The following is an 18239-nucleotide window of genomic DNA, read 5'->3' as shown; positions in this document are numbered from 1 at the left end:
TTTAATGTGGTATGTCAAATTTATTAATTTGCATATGCTGAACCATCCTTGCATCCCAAGGATAAATCTCACTTGATCATGCTGTATGCTCCTTTTAATGTGCTGTTGAATTCTGTTTTCTTATAAATTTGCATCTGTATCTATCAGAGATATTGGCCTATAGATTTTTTTCTTAGAATGTCCTTATATGTTTTTGGTATCAGGGTAATGCTGGTCTTGTGATTTGACATTTGTATATCTTACTAAGTGATGACTATGACAAGTCTAGTAACCTTCCATCACTGTACAAAATTATCACCATATCATTGACTGTATTCCCTATGCTGTACATCAAGCACATCAGACTCGCGGCCTGCGGGCCACATGCCTCATTTATTTGGCCTGTGTTAGCCTTTGAGTTTGACATGCTTGCTGTACACTATATTCCCATGACTTTTGTACTAATAATTTTTCAATTACCAGGTGACTAGAGCAGGTTATTTTTTGTGGTTATTATATGCTTTGAATTAGAACATTAATAACAATGGGAACATTTAGTTTGAACATACGTTTTATCTAAGAGTTAGAAAATAATTGTTGAATTTCTCTTTTTAACTGAGGTTCCTTTGATCTTTCTAATTTTATGTAGTTCCTCCATGCAATTTCTCCACCATGGCTGATTCAGGGCAGCTAAAATTCTGATGTGTTGTCTGTCAGGGCTCAAATATGGGGAGAAAGAAAGAGAGAGGGAGAGAGGGAGGGGGGAGAGAGAGAAAAATTGCAGGGAGAAACTGTCTCCTTTTAAGACAAAATCTTGGAAGGGAGTATAGCATCACTTCCACCACACACTATTAATTGAGGCAATTCACAAAGGGCTATCCAGGTTCAAGAGGAGGGGGCACAAATTCCATTTCTTTCCTTTTTAAAAAAATATATTTTTATTGATTTCAGGGAGAAACGGGAGGGGGCGGGGAGAGAGACAGACAGAGAGACATCAATGATGAGAGAAAATCATTGATTGGTTGCCTCCTGCATGCCCTCTATTGGAGATCAAGCCTGCAACCTGGGCTTGTGCCCTTGATCAGAATCAAACCCAGGATCCTTGAGTCCACAGGCCAATGCTCTATCCACTGAGCCAAACTGGCTAGGGCGAGACTCCATTTCTTAATAGGGGATGGCAAAGTTCTACAAGAGCATGTGGAACAAAAAATATTCCTAGTATTTTTGGAAAATATAATCTTCCATAAGAATATCTCTGAAGGCAGGTAAAGACAAAAATTTTCCACATAAAAGAGGGAATATGCTTAATATTTAAAAAATATATTTTATATACTTAGCACTTTATATGAATGACCTTATTTATAGCTTACAACTGTTCTCACTTTACAAATGATAAATCAGGCTAAGGGGTGATAAAGTTTGTCTAAGGCCATCTACCTTCTAAATGGCAGAGATAGAATTATTAAATCCATGTGTTTTTTGACTCCCAAACCCATTATTATTATTTTTTATTTGCTTACTTTAGCAAGCAAGAGTTATGAGAGTAAAATCCTTATTTAATCTTTTATAAACTTAAATTCTCTATTAACTACAACAATTTTTTCTGTAGTACTTCAGTATTTTATATCCATAATGGTGTATCTGTTTAATCAGCAAATGAATATTTCACTATTTTTATTATTGCTTTATGGTAAGTATAATTAATTGCTTAGTATAATAACTAGATTTATAATTATAATACCAATGGCATTGCATTATAATGTCCTGTTTACATATTAGGCTCTTTGATCAGGCTGTGGTTTCCTGAAAATCAGAGAAAGTATCTAATTCATATAAATGTCCCTACAATCTGAAATAGTAGAGAATACTATTAGAATACTAATTGTAGTAAATGTTTGATGAAAGAATAAATTGAACTATTGGGACTACATGACATGTAGTCCTTTATTTACCAGGTTATTTGATTAACCAGAAAACTCTACTCCCTGTTTATTATAGAAAAATGTGTATAAATGTTAAGGATATGGAATTTTCTTACCTATCTTTGAATAGTATAAAATAGAGTTGAACTGTAATTAATGAAATCTGTTTATTTGAAAAGTATAAAGGCAAGCATTTCTTACAGAGGACAAGCCTTTAAGAATAATAAAACTCGAACATGTCATTATACATATGAGGAAACTGAGGCCTGGAGAGTTATGTAAGTAGTGTAATTTAAGATCACGTAGTTAAAGTCTGAAAAAGGACTCTCACCTACTTTTACCCGCTCTTGCACTCTTTCCCTGAATATTAAATAGAGTGCTCGGAGAAGTCACATGTTTTTATCAGCTTTGAAAGATTTTGTTTATTGGAGTTTTATCTCTGTGTAGACTCAAAGTCTTAGACACAGGGCAGGGCAAAAGTAGGTATAGTTGTGAGTACGTGAAATACAGAGTTTATTCTTGTATTAATTATTTATTAGGATTGTATTATTTTCCATATAAACCTGCTCCCATCCCATCCCTACATTACATTATGTTATCATTCAACTATATATATTTATTTTATGAAATAGCTCTCCATGGAGAAATATAAAAAGAGCATTAAGTAGACAGACACAATTTTCGCACTTACTAGCTCTGTATCATTTAGGAAAGCTTTAAATTTTTCTGAATCTCTAATTCTTTATTACAGAACTAGGTAGTTGCAGTAGTTCTCAACCTGGGTCATTACAACCCTATGTAATTGTTTGGTAATGTGCACATTGAGGTAGGGTTTTTTTTCACCATAACTGGGATACTCTTGGTAGTGGATAAAGCCCAGGAAGACAAATATTCTTCAAATGTGTGGGAACAAGTCACACAATGAAATATTTTCTTTACTAAAATACCAATTGTGCCTATGTTGAGAATCAGTGGGATCTTGTTCTAATTCTAAATTTTCTAATTCTAAACACTTATTCATAAGGCAAATTGCTTGTGAAAACCTGTCTTAGTCTCAATACACCATTAAAAGGTAAATAGAATATTATTCTTCTGCCTTGAAGATAAAAAAGCAATTAACATTTTCCCTTTTTGTTTTGTTTTCTTTCAATGCGACTTTAAATTATCTTGCAAGAATTTAAACTCTAAAGAAGACCGTAAGTGAATTGCTTTGCAGAATAGATCTCTGAATCAGGTTCTAGGATGATTTTTGGAGCAATCCTTTTGAATCAGTGTTAGATCTTCTGATAGCTCAATGTACATATAACTGAAATTACTTTCCCTTTAGACAATGCAGATCGGAGAGAGAGAGATAATGATAGAAGATAAGATTTAAAAAGATGCCATGTGGAGCTACTTTACTAGCTATTAGGATGTTTTGCAAAGAGGACAATCCAAGGACATGTGTTTCCTAATCATATATAAATCGGGTTGGGACTTGTGCTTAATGGAATTGGGTTTGAACTATGAGCACATCTTTCAGGAGACTGAGCAAGCCATGCTATTTATGGTCTTTAGGAGGTAAGGATGCTGACACATCCTTTTATTATTAGAACTTAAAATAAATATATCATCAGGGTGCCTTTATCCTATTGGGTGCTGGTTGTAAAGAGTGTTTTTACTGTGTTTTTGTAAGAGACAAATGCATTATACTCTAATATTATGCAAAGGCATATAATAATCTTATCATTTGCTATTACAGCATAGAAAGTGGAGTCTAAATCTAACTTAGACAATCACATTTCTAAGTTTTAAAATATATTTCAGATTGTACTGACTTTTGTTTGATGTATTTTAGCCCTGTTGCTCAAAGGTAAAATATTTTTGACTTTAGGTACTCTAGTTTGTACTTATTGTTTACATTGCTGAGAACAATCCTAGGTTTACGGTCAAAATCATTTGAGTATAATTCATTCAAGAAATCACAGGGATTCTTGGGAAATCTGCCTTTCTGCAGGAGATCCCTTCTGGAACTATGGTTGAGCAGAGATGGACTTGAATTTTCTGGTTTAGTTACTTGCTAGCTATGTGACCCTAGAGAAGATATGATCTTGTAAGCAACAGGTTCTGATATGTCAGTGTTTTTTTTTCGTTTTGTTTTGTTTTTGCTAAACTGTATGAACTCTAATTACTGTATTTAAAGAATTTAGTAGTGGTAGCCACCATCCTTGAGTTCTGTGTTTTACTTTTAAAATTAGTTTTTAAGTATTTGTGTGAGTGAAATTAATGTGTATCAAATAAGTACTGGTAATAGACAGTAAAATTTTTAAAAAGAAATTAATGTGTTGCCTAAAGCAGAAGAAAAATTTTCTACATTAAATTTGAGTTATGTCTTCTGATGTTTCAAATCCAAATCTCTCCAATTTATATGTCTTCTCACTTTTCCTCTTGCTTATCTGAATCCTGCACTTAACCTATAATACATGAAGATGTACTACCAGAGAGTTATGCTAATATTCTTGCTGATAAGAATGTTTATGGCTTATTTCTGTATAAAAGTCCTAGAGACCATTGAAAGCAATTTGCTTTACACCCCAAATCAATAAATGATTCATTGCATTTATTTTATTTCTCATGGCTCTTGATTTGATTTTTCACTGGAGTCTTATTGGTATCATTGCATTCTATTCTCATTTTAACATTTTCTTGAGACAGACTAGAGGTTTTTCTCCTTCAAGCTATCTATAATAGGTCTCTAGAAACCAATAGGTCTTATATGAGTATTCTTAAAGCCAAAGGCTGGTTTCATTCATCCTTCTTACTGTGATCTACAAAACCCAACATAATCTTATCCTTGTCCTTCCCTCTAGCTTCATCTTCTGCCACTCTTCCCTGTGTTTTAGTTCCAGAGGCCTATTTCCTGCATCTGGGCTTTAGTATTTGCTATCTCTTGTTTCTGGAGAGCTCTGCCTGTAGACTTCCACAGGACTGACTCCTTATCCTTCAGATCCCAGTTCAAATGTCACCTCCATAGAGTAGTTTTTCCTAACACTGAATTAGGAGAAAATGTCCCATCAATCACTCTTATAATGCCACCCTCTTTTATCTCATTATAGCATTAGTTAGTATTAGAAGTGTTTTTGTTCACTTGTTTGTCTGTTTTTATTATTAGTCTTCATTCCATCCAAATGATAAATGAAATGAGAACAGAGTTATACACCACAGAATCTATAAAACATAGAAAAGTGCTGCCATATGGTAAGTCTCAATAAATATATATATTCATTGAATGAATGAGTTAGGTTATATTGTGGTGAAAACCAATAGTGTCCATAGCTTCTTTCATTTAAAATAAATAAACTGTTACTCTTAGAAGGAACCCTAGAAGACATCTTATCCAAAATTTTATTTTGCAAATATAGAAACTGAGGTCCAGAAGGTAGAATTATTTGACTTCACAAAGCTAGACAGTGAGAGTCAAGGTTGGATTTAAAGGTCCACAAATATGTTACCTGTAACTCTAAAATCTAAAACCTCCAAAACTTCAAAATTTTTGTATAATCTTGGCATCAAAACTTATTTTTTTTTGTGTGGCAAAAACCCAACCTATGAGTGAATGTGAGGCTATTTATAGTTCTTTTATGTATCCTGCTTAGTGTGACTATTCACACATTTCATTGCAGCAAAACCAATACGTTTGATTACAGGCTTCTGTCCCAGATACTGCTGGGAGCTATTATGTAATTCCTGGCATTTATACTGTTAACTGTCTAAAATTCAAACATTTCTGAATTCCAAAACACAACAGACCCTAAGGATTTCAATAAGGTTTGTAGACATATTTTAATCAGGAGACTAAGATCAATTTAGTGACATGACAGGGTAAAGACATTATTTGGTCCAACAACCTTATATTGCAGATAACAAAACTGGGAAAATAAGTGGTTATGCAAAACTACATAGAGACACAGAGCAGCAAACCCCTTACTCCCAGTCTAGAAAACTTTCTATCAAATCATGAACAGGAAAGAACACCATACCTAACTCTCTTCCCTGGTTCATTTCACATAGATCATCCTGGTAATCATTGGAACAACTGCCTGAAGTAGGTACTAATATTATCTTCATATTTGGGTGAAGTTCTTTGAGAAGTTACATAAGCTGTCCAAGGTCACATAGGTATAAATAGCACATTAGAAATTTGGACTCGGGGCAGTCTGTCTCTAAAAACTGTAGTTGCAACCATGGCTTCAAATAGAGGAAACTTTCATAAGAATAAGATCATCATATGATCCTTTTTAAATTGGTGAAAATAAATCAAGTTAAGGTCTCAAAAATAGAAAGGGATTTAAAATTTTATAGTGGTAGACCACTTTTTTTTGCTATTGGAATGCTAGGGTTTTAAGATTATTTGCTCAGTTCCCAGACATAGGTGATAGTAAATTAAAAATATTTAGATGTTCCGAATATACTGATTTTTCCAGGTACTCTATAAAATATGAGTTTGCCAATGGCAAAACTCAATTGCTAAACAAAGGAAGATAGTTCTTATTTCTCAAACTGGAGTAACAAAGAAAAAAATAATTCTCCCAGAACTCCCAAATTTGAACTAAATTATTTTTATATTACTTAAATATGCCTAAAATTAAATTTTTTAAGATCCATGTGTTAATAGCTCCTATATAACCATTAAGCCAAAATCAATTTACTACTTCAATGCAATCAAAACTACAAATGTCATAATTTAGTATGACAAATGATGTTTGTTGAAATTAAGTCACCGCCTTGCAGTATCCATATGGTAATAACTGCTGCTGCCTGGCTCATTTTAATTCGTCATGGCATATTACTGTGTGTTATGTAAGGCCTCAATTTTCCTGGAACTTTTCTGTTGTTTGTATTATATTCCAACAATTGTGAAATGTTAGTCCACATAGTGGTCCTTGAGGTCATTTGGACTTCATCTGGCTTGAATGCATCATTACATATTAAGTTCTCCTCTGTTCATTTTATATTATCTCAGGTTAATTGAAGTAGTACCATTTGACATCTGCATGGTTATAAATGCAGCCACCAATGTGGACACTAAAATCTCCATACCACACTCAGGGTAAAAGGGGGGTCATTCAGGTGAACCAGCCCATAATTCTATCATTACTTTTAGATTGTTATCAAAAAGGAAAACCCCAAATGAAAAAGAAGTTATTATGGAGATATTGTGGATCTTTTCAGACTCCCAAAAGGCCAAGGACAATTAATTTGAGAAACACTAGACTAGCATATATAATTTTACAGATTTATCTTCACCACATTAATTATTATTTTCACTTTCTCTTTCAACAATCAAAGCTTGGTTTATTATTTCTTCTGAGTAGGGTACTCTGTTCTGGGCTTTGCCATTTTTGCAGTATTTTTTTAAAAGTCAGTCTCAAAGTTCTTCACCAAAGATTAGCAAAATTACTTTAGATGACAAAGCCAAATCAGAGCATCCTTGTCATGATTAATTTATTAGGGGTAGAAAATTACAACGTCTCAAACCCCTCATCTGAGGGGGTCAGGGTAAAAAAGCATTGTTGACTGTGCTATGCTCAGAGCTTATGATTTAATTGGTCTCAGGTGAGATATAAGTGTTTTTAAAAGCCCTCCAGGTAATTCTGATGTGTCAATGAGGGTTGAAAATCACTGAGTGTTGAAGGAAAACTATCCATATAACTCCATATAATTCTCTAATAGCATCCAACACCTAAAAGTTAAATCTGAGCTCCCTAGCATGAACTATAACAGCTTCTTCAAACCCTAACCACTGTCTTCATCATGATCATTACATCTTAATATTCTTTGGTGAGTTGCCTCTCTCTGATTTGGATGTATATGATAATAGGGTTTATTTAAGCTCTCAAAAGTTCTTTGTATAGGTAACAGTTTATTATGGCTGGGGCAAAAGTTGCTTGCTCCTCCTCCAGTACCCATGCTAATTATTGCTAAAGATACATGGGATTTTTTTCTATTAAACCAGATTGGTTTTAGAATTACTCTCTGTGCAGTGTTCCTGACAGCCAACAGTAACTGAGAAAAGTTAGTTTATGAAAGGTATCTATTTGCATTTAATGGTTTTAATATTCTTTGTAATATGATGAAGCTGTATTTTCAAATGAAATGAGTTTAGAATTGGCATGTTTAATTTGTTCCTCCAGATTTTTGCCCCTTCTCAGAGTCATATTGATGAAGCCAAGTCCTTGACTGCTAGGAAGGAAAACAGGGCTAGGATATTCATATTGCGAATTAACAAATTAATAAAAGAAAGTATAAAATCTTCTAACTAACTTGAGTCTAAATCTGAAATAGTTCCATCACTCAGGTACCTCTTAGATGGAAATTCAGTTATCCATAAATATATCTTAAGCACATTTCATATGTCAGATCTTATAAAGAGGTATTCATATACTTTAGTTCATTAATGTTATACAAGAAACATGTGAATCAAGTATCATTATTTTCTTTGTATAGGTGAGGAGACTAAAATTTTGAAATATTAACAGACTTGCCCAATATCACCAAATTATTAAGTGTGTGTGTTGGGGAACAGGATACAAATAAGTCTCTAAAACTCCAAGTCATCATTTCTGATACTCCATTTATCCAACAAATATTTGTTGGGAGATTACACAATTGGATTAAATACCAACAAGATTTCTAAGCTCTGGACTTGAAAAAACGTAGCCTTCAGAGTCTAGCCATGAGGACCACATGAGGAAAGCAGCAAATATGTTTTGAAAAAAAGAAAACCACTCTGTAAATATGAGTTATTGTTAGGAACATAATGAGCATGCATTTCTTGCCTGATGTGTATCGCTGAATAGTGTAACTCTCTAGCAGCACATTTCCCCAAGCACACTAGAAAGGAAGGTGAGCAGACAGCTCCCGCAGGGTGATGTTAAAGGAAGGCCCAGGCTGTGTTAGAAATGGAGGACATCATGCTCAGTTCTCAGGACTCATACCTCATGAGGAAGATCTGAAATTTGTTTAAATGACAGATGCTTTACAAAAAGCCTGCCGATGTGCACAGATTCAGGAGTCTCCTTAGGAATTGGATGTAGATCGGCCCTACCATGCTTCCCAAGGCATCTCGTTATCTCTGGATGTGTACAGGTTTGTTGTTTTGTTCAATTTTCAGTTCCAGACATGAGTTTCCTTTGTATCAATATGAGAATATCCAGTCATGTGAGCTCTGGAATGTTACATTGAAATCATACCACTGCCAATAACCACATTTATGGTGAGAACCTTTCATAATATGAAGACTCCAGCTCTTCCAATCACTCAAGTGTTTTGAAACTTTTAGTAATAACTGAAACAAACAGAAAAAAAATTTACAGTGAACCTTATTATAGAAAATATATTCTATTTGGTTATATTAATATTTTTGTTAATTATCTGGTAGAAATAGGAGTCGATTGCTCATTTATTTCATGGATGTCCAAAGTCTATCAGAAAATCCAAGTCTTGTGTCAAGGGATGGTTATTTCCCTCATTTTGCAAAGGATATTTAAAGTTTCTGTAAGATTAGATATATGTCTCTTGGATGCAGGTCAGATTTAAGACATGTAATAAGTAGAGTATATCACATCTTGATATATTTAGATAAAGAAATGTTAGAAGAGAATAAAAATTAATAAGAAATTCCCTTAATAAATCTATGATAAATGGTACAGGGATATCTGCCATGCAACCTTATCATAAGGGCTGCCCTCTGACCCATAGAATTGGCAGATGTGTTTTTACTACTTGTTCCTGTAGTTGGCTGACACCACTGATTGATTTGTCCAAGCGTAACCAGATAGAATATGAGCTAATTCCTCTCCCATTCCTGATATTTGGAATTGGGACCAAGGGATAGTCAATCCAAGCTCTGGGGCTAGACAGGAAAATGATCTGCTATAAGAACTCTGCACTGTTATTCCCAACACATAAAATTTTTTTAAAAAAATAATGTAAGTTCAAAGTCATAAATGAAAATCCTCAAATGGGAAAAACAGGGAGAACCCAACTGTGAATAAAAAGTGAAATTGGACCCTAGCCAGTTTGGCTCAGTGGATAGAGCATCTGCCCTCGAACTGAAGGGTCACGGGTTTGATTTAGGTCAAGGGCACATACCTTGGTTGCAGGCTCAGTCCCTGGCCAATCAATGTGTCTCTCTCACACCAATGTTTCTCTCTCTGTGTCTCTCCCCCTCTCTTCTTCTATCTCTAAAAATCAATGGAAAAATATCCTTGGCTAAGGATTAACAAACAAACAAACAAAAAAAGTGAAATTGGATAACACACTTGATGTATACCTCACAAACTGAGGCTCAGTGCTTCATAGCAATGATACTTGAGGCCAGAATTCCATACATAGTGGGCAGCTAGGGCAGCTATGTGTAAAGCATAGAAAATTCCACTTATGACCCAGCAGGCACTTGAAAATGACTGGAAATTCCAGTCTTGGAATCTGTAAAGCAACATACCTGATATGCCTTCTCAGATTCTCTTGGTATCATTTTTTTTTTTTTTGATCCTCAACAGCCATGATGCCACCATCTAGAAATGTAGAACTCTAGAATATTTCTTTAGAAGGACAAATTTAGAGATACAATTATAGCATACACATCAATTTAATATGATAGGAGGTAATCAGAATAAGCAGCAAATATAATAAATCATATGAGAGGAAATAGAAATAATAGAATAATCTGAAAGCAACTTCAAAATAAATGCCTTTAAATTGTTTAAAGCTTGCTTATGCTTCTCACCCACTAAGCCACAGATGCCCCTAAGTTCATGAGTGACAGAGCAACATCTGGACTCGGAAGGTGCTGCCCAAGTGCCTGTCAACCGAGAAACCTAATGTACTTTGTAGCACCTCTCTGACACACAGGCCCTGTCTCAGAGCACTCTGTGAACCTTGGATGATAGTTGCTGAAAGATGCTGGTGATTATCATGATGGAGCCTAGGGTAAGACCAGCTGGCCCATCATCTTGCCAGGGACAAGCAGCCGGAAAATCACATGGTTGATGTTGAAATGAATGAAAAGCAGGCAAGGTTAGATTTATGGTGCAGCAAGGTCATGACCAGCTGAGGCCCATTTTCCTACACAAACACTGATGTTGTTATACTGTAAACAAACAAACAAACAAACAAAAACTACTGTAAGTGAAATTGGGCCCTAGTCAGTTTAACTCAGTAGATTCAGTGGAGAGAGCATTGGCCCTTAGACTGGAGGGTTACGGGTTCCATTCTGGTCAAGGGCATGTGCCTCTGTTGCAGGCTTGGTCCTTGTCCAATCATCCAATCAATGTGCCTCTCTCACATAGATCTCTCTCTCTCTCTCTTTCTCTCTCTCTCTCTCTTTCCCTTCCTTCCACTCTCTCTAAAAATCAATGGAAAAATATCCTTGGGTGAGGATATGAAAACCTCCCAGAAAGAAAGGAACCTAGAGGTCAAGCGTTTCGGTCCTATTGTGTACATCATCCTGGTTGGGAACAAGAATCTTCTTCTGAAGGGTGTGTGTATGAGGCAGGAGCTAGCCAAGGTACATCAAGAGCCAAGAAAACCTGATAAGTGCCTAGACATATGACTAACCAGATCGGCACTTTTGAGTGCATGGAGTGTTCAGCAAAACCCAAGACAGAATAAGGGAATTATTTTAAATGGCCAAAAGAGTGATTGTGCCTGCTAGTTAAGGAAAGAAAAATGCTGGAGGCATTCTTCTGCGAAACTTCACTACAAACAGAGCCCTCATGTTGTTGGTTTTCGATGTGCTATTTATCAGTCCTACTGGATGATAACTGCCTTTTTCATTTATCTGTAATGTACCTAAGATTACAAATCAGAAGTTAGCTAGCCACTCTTTAGAAGCAAAGCATAATTACTGATGACTTCTATAACCAATATGTCTGCCCCACCAGGGTCCCTATTCTACCACTCTAACATTGCCTAGCACTGCCACTTGGCCAGGTAGCATCAATTCAAAGAATCTCTTAATTTCTTGCTCCTTTTCAGAAAAATGGAATGCAGGTAACTTTGGTGTTTCAGTTTGTAAGTACTTTATAAATAACATGTCTTGCCTATCTTTTAATCAGCTGCAAGGCACTCCGGAGAAGGATTACTGCTCAACTTTTCTTCTAATCAGATTTTATTGGTCATGTAAATTTCAGAAATGTGAATGGTCTGAAAGGCTCAACCAAGTCCATGTCACTGGACCAAAGGTAGAGGTGTGGTTTCATGTTGGTTACATTACATTTACTGAGTAATTCGTGCCCCTTCATGTATGTTACTAACAACTAATAGATCTATCCCAGACTTGATGTAGTAGTTTTATAAAATTGGATTTAATACTGATACTTGTTATCTTTGTTGGAAGAGTAGAGCAACTTGGACTAGCAACAAACACAGCCTTTATAGGTTAGTTAAATAGTAGACAAGTCTTAATACTTAGCAATTGAAAGATAGATGTGAATTTCTCAAATATAGTATAAGAGAATAATAGGAAATGTAAGGAGAAGATAAAAGACATGAATAATAGAAGGAGAAATAGTGACATGGCTAAAAATAGGGTAGAGAGGAGAGAATAGAGAGGAAAAGGGAAAAAAGCGATAACTTTGGAGGAGATAGTGTCTGAGAATTTCCAGAAGAAAGACATGATGTAATCTTTAGATTAAAAAATATACAAACTTCCAACCAAGGAATAAATAAAAACAAAGCCATTCCGAAGCACGAACTACAAAAAATAAAGAATAAAGAAAATCTTTGTGGAAAGAAAAAAGAAATTATCCACAAAGTAACAGCAAGTGGGCTTCCTGACACAAACAATAAACTCCAAGAGATGATCCGTCAGGCTGAGCTGGTCAATAGAGAGGAGATGAAACCTCAGAGTAAAACAAATGTATCTTCTTCTTGTCATGAGCATGGAGAAAAAGAGCAAGCCAGTCAGCAGAGAGAAAGAACGAAGCAAACACCTCTGGGGAAAACAGAGGGGACAGGTCAGGAGAGAGAACAGTTTGTATTCTTAATGATTTCTCAGGACCTGCCCCATCCCTGGGAAGACCTACCGGTCCTTGGCTTCCATAAAATAGGACATAAACTTCCAATAAAATCCATCACTGAAATCTTTTTTTTCTTAAGTTACTTTAATTTGGGCGCTGTTATTTCTAACCAGAATGTTAGTAAGGCAGTCTGTCAAAGGGTCCGAAGATTAAAACAAAAATTCAAGTTCATTCAGTATTTATTGAATATTTATATTAAGTGTGTGTGTTTCCAGGTGGTGATGGTGGTGGTGATGGAGTTGAGGTGGCAACAAGAAGATGTGAGGCCATGCACACATATTTAAGTACTTAAGTAACTTATCCCCAGTAAATAGAGGGGAATATGTAGGCCCGACTTTAATCTGTGACAAGATTAATATTGGTGAGGACTATGCTGAACTCTGTTAATTGATTTTACCAATACTCATAGCAACAGCTGAGGGTTAGAGAGCTAAAGTGACTTCTCCAAGATCATACAAGTTAGTAAATTGTGGAGCTGGGATTTTACCACAGATTTGCCTAACTCTAAAATACAGACTTATCCAACCTGAGACCAATGATTATATCTATCAATCATGTGCCAAAGGCTCAGTAGTTTTACAAACATTCTCTCATTTTATTTTTACTCTGTGTATGAGACTGCCATGAAAACTCTATTTATAGAAGAAAAAAGCAAAGGTTAGCATTTAAAGTAAATTGCCCAGGGTTATCCACTTAACAAATGGTGAAACCACAATTCAAATTGGGGTAAAGTGAGGGTTACACTCATTCTCTTCTCACACACAACTCACCACTGGTCTTTCAAAGCTCACTGGTATGGAATTCCAGGGGAGAAGAATCTGTCTCTATGTTTGCATGAACCCTAAGAATGCAGAGGACATGTATTAATCTCCTTAAGAATTTATTTCACCAATATTATCTCCACTGCTATTAGGAGCAGCCTTCGGTTCTGCAGCTCAGCAATCTCATAGCCAGGGAGCACAAGGCCAGTTTTCTTCAGGAGCCCCCACTCTCTAGGAGTGATTCTATGGTAGCCTTTGGGGAGTTGAAGAGTAGAAGTTGGTAATAGCTTCTCACTTCAAACATTACACTCCCTGATGATTTACCCCATGGCTCCCCTGTTCTTATTTTACTGACACTGAGGGTGGTTGGTGGTGTGTGGCCAGAACTAAGGAAATAGCATCTTTATGTAATCCCAGGAGAGATGTTTCTGTCTTAACTATAGGTAGCTAGCTGATTACTCAATTTCAGATGTGGTATATTTAGCACCATTTTTTCTTGCCTTTAATATTGAGCCATAGGAAAGGTCCCTCTCAATGTACCATTTCAGTCACGATGCAATGACTTATTAGTTGTGTTCCATAAACTTTGAGATGGTGGCTATATGAAGAAATAGTGGTGATGAGTAGGGCTGGAGACAGGGAGACTAGGGCTCACGTGTGTAGCAAGGGTAAGAGAAGCTAAGCCTGGACCACGTATTTTGCAGTTCTAAACCTATCTCAAATTTGGACCGAAAGAGCCAAAATTTTCAGCATTCGATTTTGTCACGCTAGTCCCATTATGGGACTTTGAAATGTCAGTTTTCAAACAAACTTTTTTCCATAGACCCCTACATTTTAAATAAGGTGCCTCAGGAGATGGAACTACAGAAAGAGATGGAAGGAACTCCAATATGTGCTTTAATCACTCTTTGTTCTCATTTTAACAACTACTTATTAAACAGTTATTGCATGCCAGGCTAGAATCTGGAAACATATTTGTGAATAAGAGTTAGCTAATGGAGTTTATGTTCTAATGGAGGAAACAATTACTAATCAAATAATCACACTAGTTAATGTATATAACACACCTAGTTAAGCCCCTTGAAGGAAAGCATACAATTATTTTAAAGACTTTTGAAATAATTTAACTAGACCTGTAGATCAGAGAAGCCTTCCCCAAGAAAAGGACACATGAGTAAGTTCAGAAAAGATGAGTGGTAAACTACATGAGGTGATGATTGAGAGGGAGAATGAAGCAAGAAAGGGGACATTTCAGATAGAGAGAGCAGCAGGTGAAAAGGCCCAATCATAGAAAGGAGAATAGGTTTAAAATTTAGATGTTTGTATGGCTCAAATAAGAAAAGAAAACTATGAGATGAGGTTGGAGAGATGACTCTATACGAAGAATGGCCTGCATACCAAGTTATTTAATTTTGTCTTTATTATAATAATAAGTTATAGCTATTGAATTATATTGAACATAGGAACATAGACACTATAGATTTACACTTTAAAATTAAGCGTTGTTTTGAGACATTCTAGCTTCATATGTAATTGTAAGTAATAATATAGCAAGATCATATATACCCTTTTCTCAGTTTTTCCTAATGGTATCATGTTGTAAATCTATAGCACAGTATTACAACCAGTATATTGACATTGGTACAGTCAGAATATCGAACAGTTTCATCAACAACAGGATCTCTCTATTTTTTAAGAAATGTATTTTTATTGATTTCAGAGAAGAAAGGAGAGGGAAAGAGAGATAGAAACATCAACGATGAGAAAGAACCATTGATCGGCTGCCTCCTGCATGCTCCCTACTGGTCAGGCCCTTCTTCTTTGATCTCACTGGTAACCCAATCATTATTTAGTACAGGGGTCCTCAAACTACGGCTCGCGGGGCACATGCAAATACAAATATTGTATTTGTTCCCGTTTTGTTTTTTTACTTCAAAATAAGATATGTGCAGTGTGCATAGGAATTTGTTCATAGTGTTTTTTAAACTATAGTCTGGCCCTCCAACGATCTGAGGGACAGTGAACTGGCCCCCTGTTTAAAAAGTTTAAGGACCCCTGGTCCACAGTCTGACACTCTATCCACTGAGCCAAGCCAGCTAGGGCTCATGTTGGTATTTTATAGTCACACCCACTTCCTTGTTGTTCCATCCTGTATTTAATCCCTGGCAACTACTAATCTGACCTCATTTTTATAATTTTGTCATTTTAAGAATGTTATGTAAATGTAGTCAAACATTGTAGTCTTTTGGATTGACTTTTTTTCCCCCACTCAGTATAATTATCTGAGTTATCCAGCACGTATCACTAGTTTTGTTTTTTTGTTTTTTTAAATTGATGAGTAGTGTTCCATGATATAGATGTACTGCAGTTTGTCTAACCATTCACCCAATGAAGAACATCTGGGTTGTTTCCAGTTCTGGCTATTACGAAGAGTTGCTATAAATATTCATGTACAGGTTTCTACATGATTATGAGTTTTCTTTTTTTTTTCTGAGATAAATACCCAGGAACATAATTGCTGGGCCATATAGTAGTTACATGTTGAGGTTTTAAAGAAACTGCCTAAAAGCTAAAAAATCTACTTTTTTATGAAATGTTTTAGTTTTCATTTTAGATTCTTATCAGCAGTGTTGAGTGACATTGAACTCATTTATTAGTTCTAGAAGTTAGGTTATTTTAATAGATTCCTTAAGATTTTCCATGTAGATAATCATGTCATCTACAAATAAGGAGAGTTTTATTTCTCTCTTTCTGATCTGTATTCTATTAACTTCCTCTTATTGGCTAGAACTTCTAGGATTATGTCAAATAAGAGTGATTAGAGTGGGAATCCTTGTTTTATTCCCAACTTTAGGGGGAAAGCATTTAGTCTTTTACCACTAAATAGGATGTCATCTGTAGGTTTCTTTAAATGCTCTTTATCAAGTTAAAGAAGGTGTCCTTTATACCTAGTTTTTAAAAGTTTTTATCATGAATGTGTGTGGAATTTTCTCAAATGCCTTTTCTGTATCAATTGATATGATCATGTGTTATCTTCTTTAGCTTGCTAATGTTGTGGATTACATTGATTGATTTTTTAAAATATTGAATCAGCCTTGCATTCCTGGAATAAACCCCATTTGGTCATGGGGTGCAATGTGTATATTGCTTACTTCTCTTTGCTAATGTTTTATTAATGACTTTTGCATCTATTTAGATTAACGTTGTAAAACGATTTTTTTCTACCTGTGAATTCCAGGTTGGATGTAGGATCCAGTTAGAAGACTATTGGGATAATTCACATGAGATATGATGGTACCTTGGACTAAATTTGGGATAAGCAAGAAGGAGACTAAGAAAAGCAGAATGATTTGAGAGATATTATAAGAGAAATCTCAAATCTGTTGATACATTGTGTATGGGGGCTGAGAGAGAAGAACATGTCAGAGATGACTCCTAGATTTTAGGTGGTACACTGAGTGGCTGGAGTTATCATTCACTGTGTTAGAGGACATTAGAGAAGTTCTGGAGGAGAGGATGGACCATGTGTTTATTATTGAATGTAATGCCCCATCAAGTATCTAAGTAAAGCTGCCACATAGACAGCTGGGAGCTCAGAGAGAGGCCTGTGTAGGTAGTCATTTGAGGTAGCAATTGAATCTGTAGATTTTTGAGAGCAATTACATAGTGAGAAGAGATTGGGGCCAACATCAACATCCAGACAAATAGGAATAAAACCAAGGCAGTGTGGCATTATGGAAGGTAAAGGTAGAAATATGTAAAGTATTCCCAAGAAGAAAAGGCATTTTCAACAATAAAAAATAATGCTTAGAGGACAAGTAAGATTGGAACTAAACCATCCATTGGATTTTGTGACAAGGAGGCCACTAGTGAATTTAATGAAGGTTCTTTGGGTGGAGTGAGGAGGTGGAAGCCTGAATGGAGTGAAATATGAGTGGGAGGTGTGGAAGTAGAAACAGTGCATATTGAAAACCATTTCAGAATTTTGGCTGTGAGGGGGAGGAGAGAGGCAGAGCAGTAGCAGGGTGAGGATGTGGGAGTCAAGGGAACATTTTTTCATTTAAGGTGGAAATTGCTTATATATGTTTGAGTGTTGCTATATTGGGCTTCTTTGTAAGTTTTCATTTATGAAGGGTTTATAGGACTTTTAGAAAATGCCATCGACTGTTTCATAGGCAAAATAGAAAGTGTGAATCATCACATGGAACTTGGGACATTGGTGTCTATAAAATTCCAATCAGAGCTAAAAAAAAAATGTAAGAGTTGGCTCCTCTAAGCTGGATCTAGATTCAGCATCTGTCATACCTACCAGTTGTAGAGCTAGATTTATTTAGGGCTATTCAGTAATGCTTCCTGGGGCCCCTGTCTTATTTGAGTTTGGCTTAGTGGCTGGACCACCTCCCTTACAACTATCATCCTCAAGGTGATGTGTGTCTATAATCTTTTAAAAATTTTTTCAGTTATGCACATAAATTCTATTTCTTCCTGCACATATAGTTAATATAATATAAAAT

Source organism: Myotis brandtii, unplaced genomic scaffold (assembly GCF_000412655.1).
Source record: "Myotis brandtii unplaced genomic scaffold, ASM41265v1 scaffold24, whole genome shotgun sequence".
In the NCBI taxonomy this organism is placed as follows: Eukaryota; Metazoa; Chordata; class Mammalia; order Chiroptera; family Vespertilionidae; genus Myotis; species Myotis brandtii.
This window is presented reverse-complemented; position numbering follows the sequence as displayed.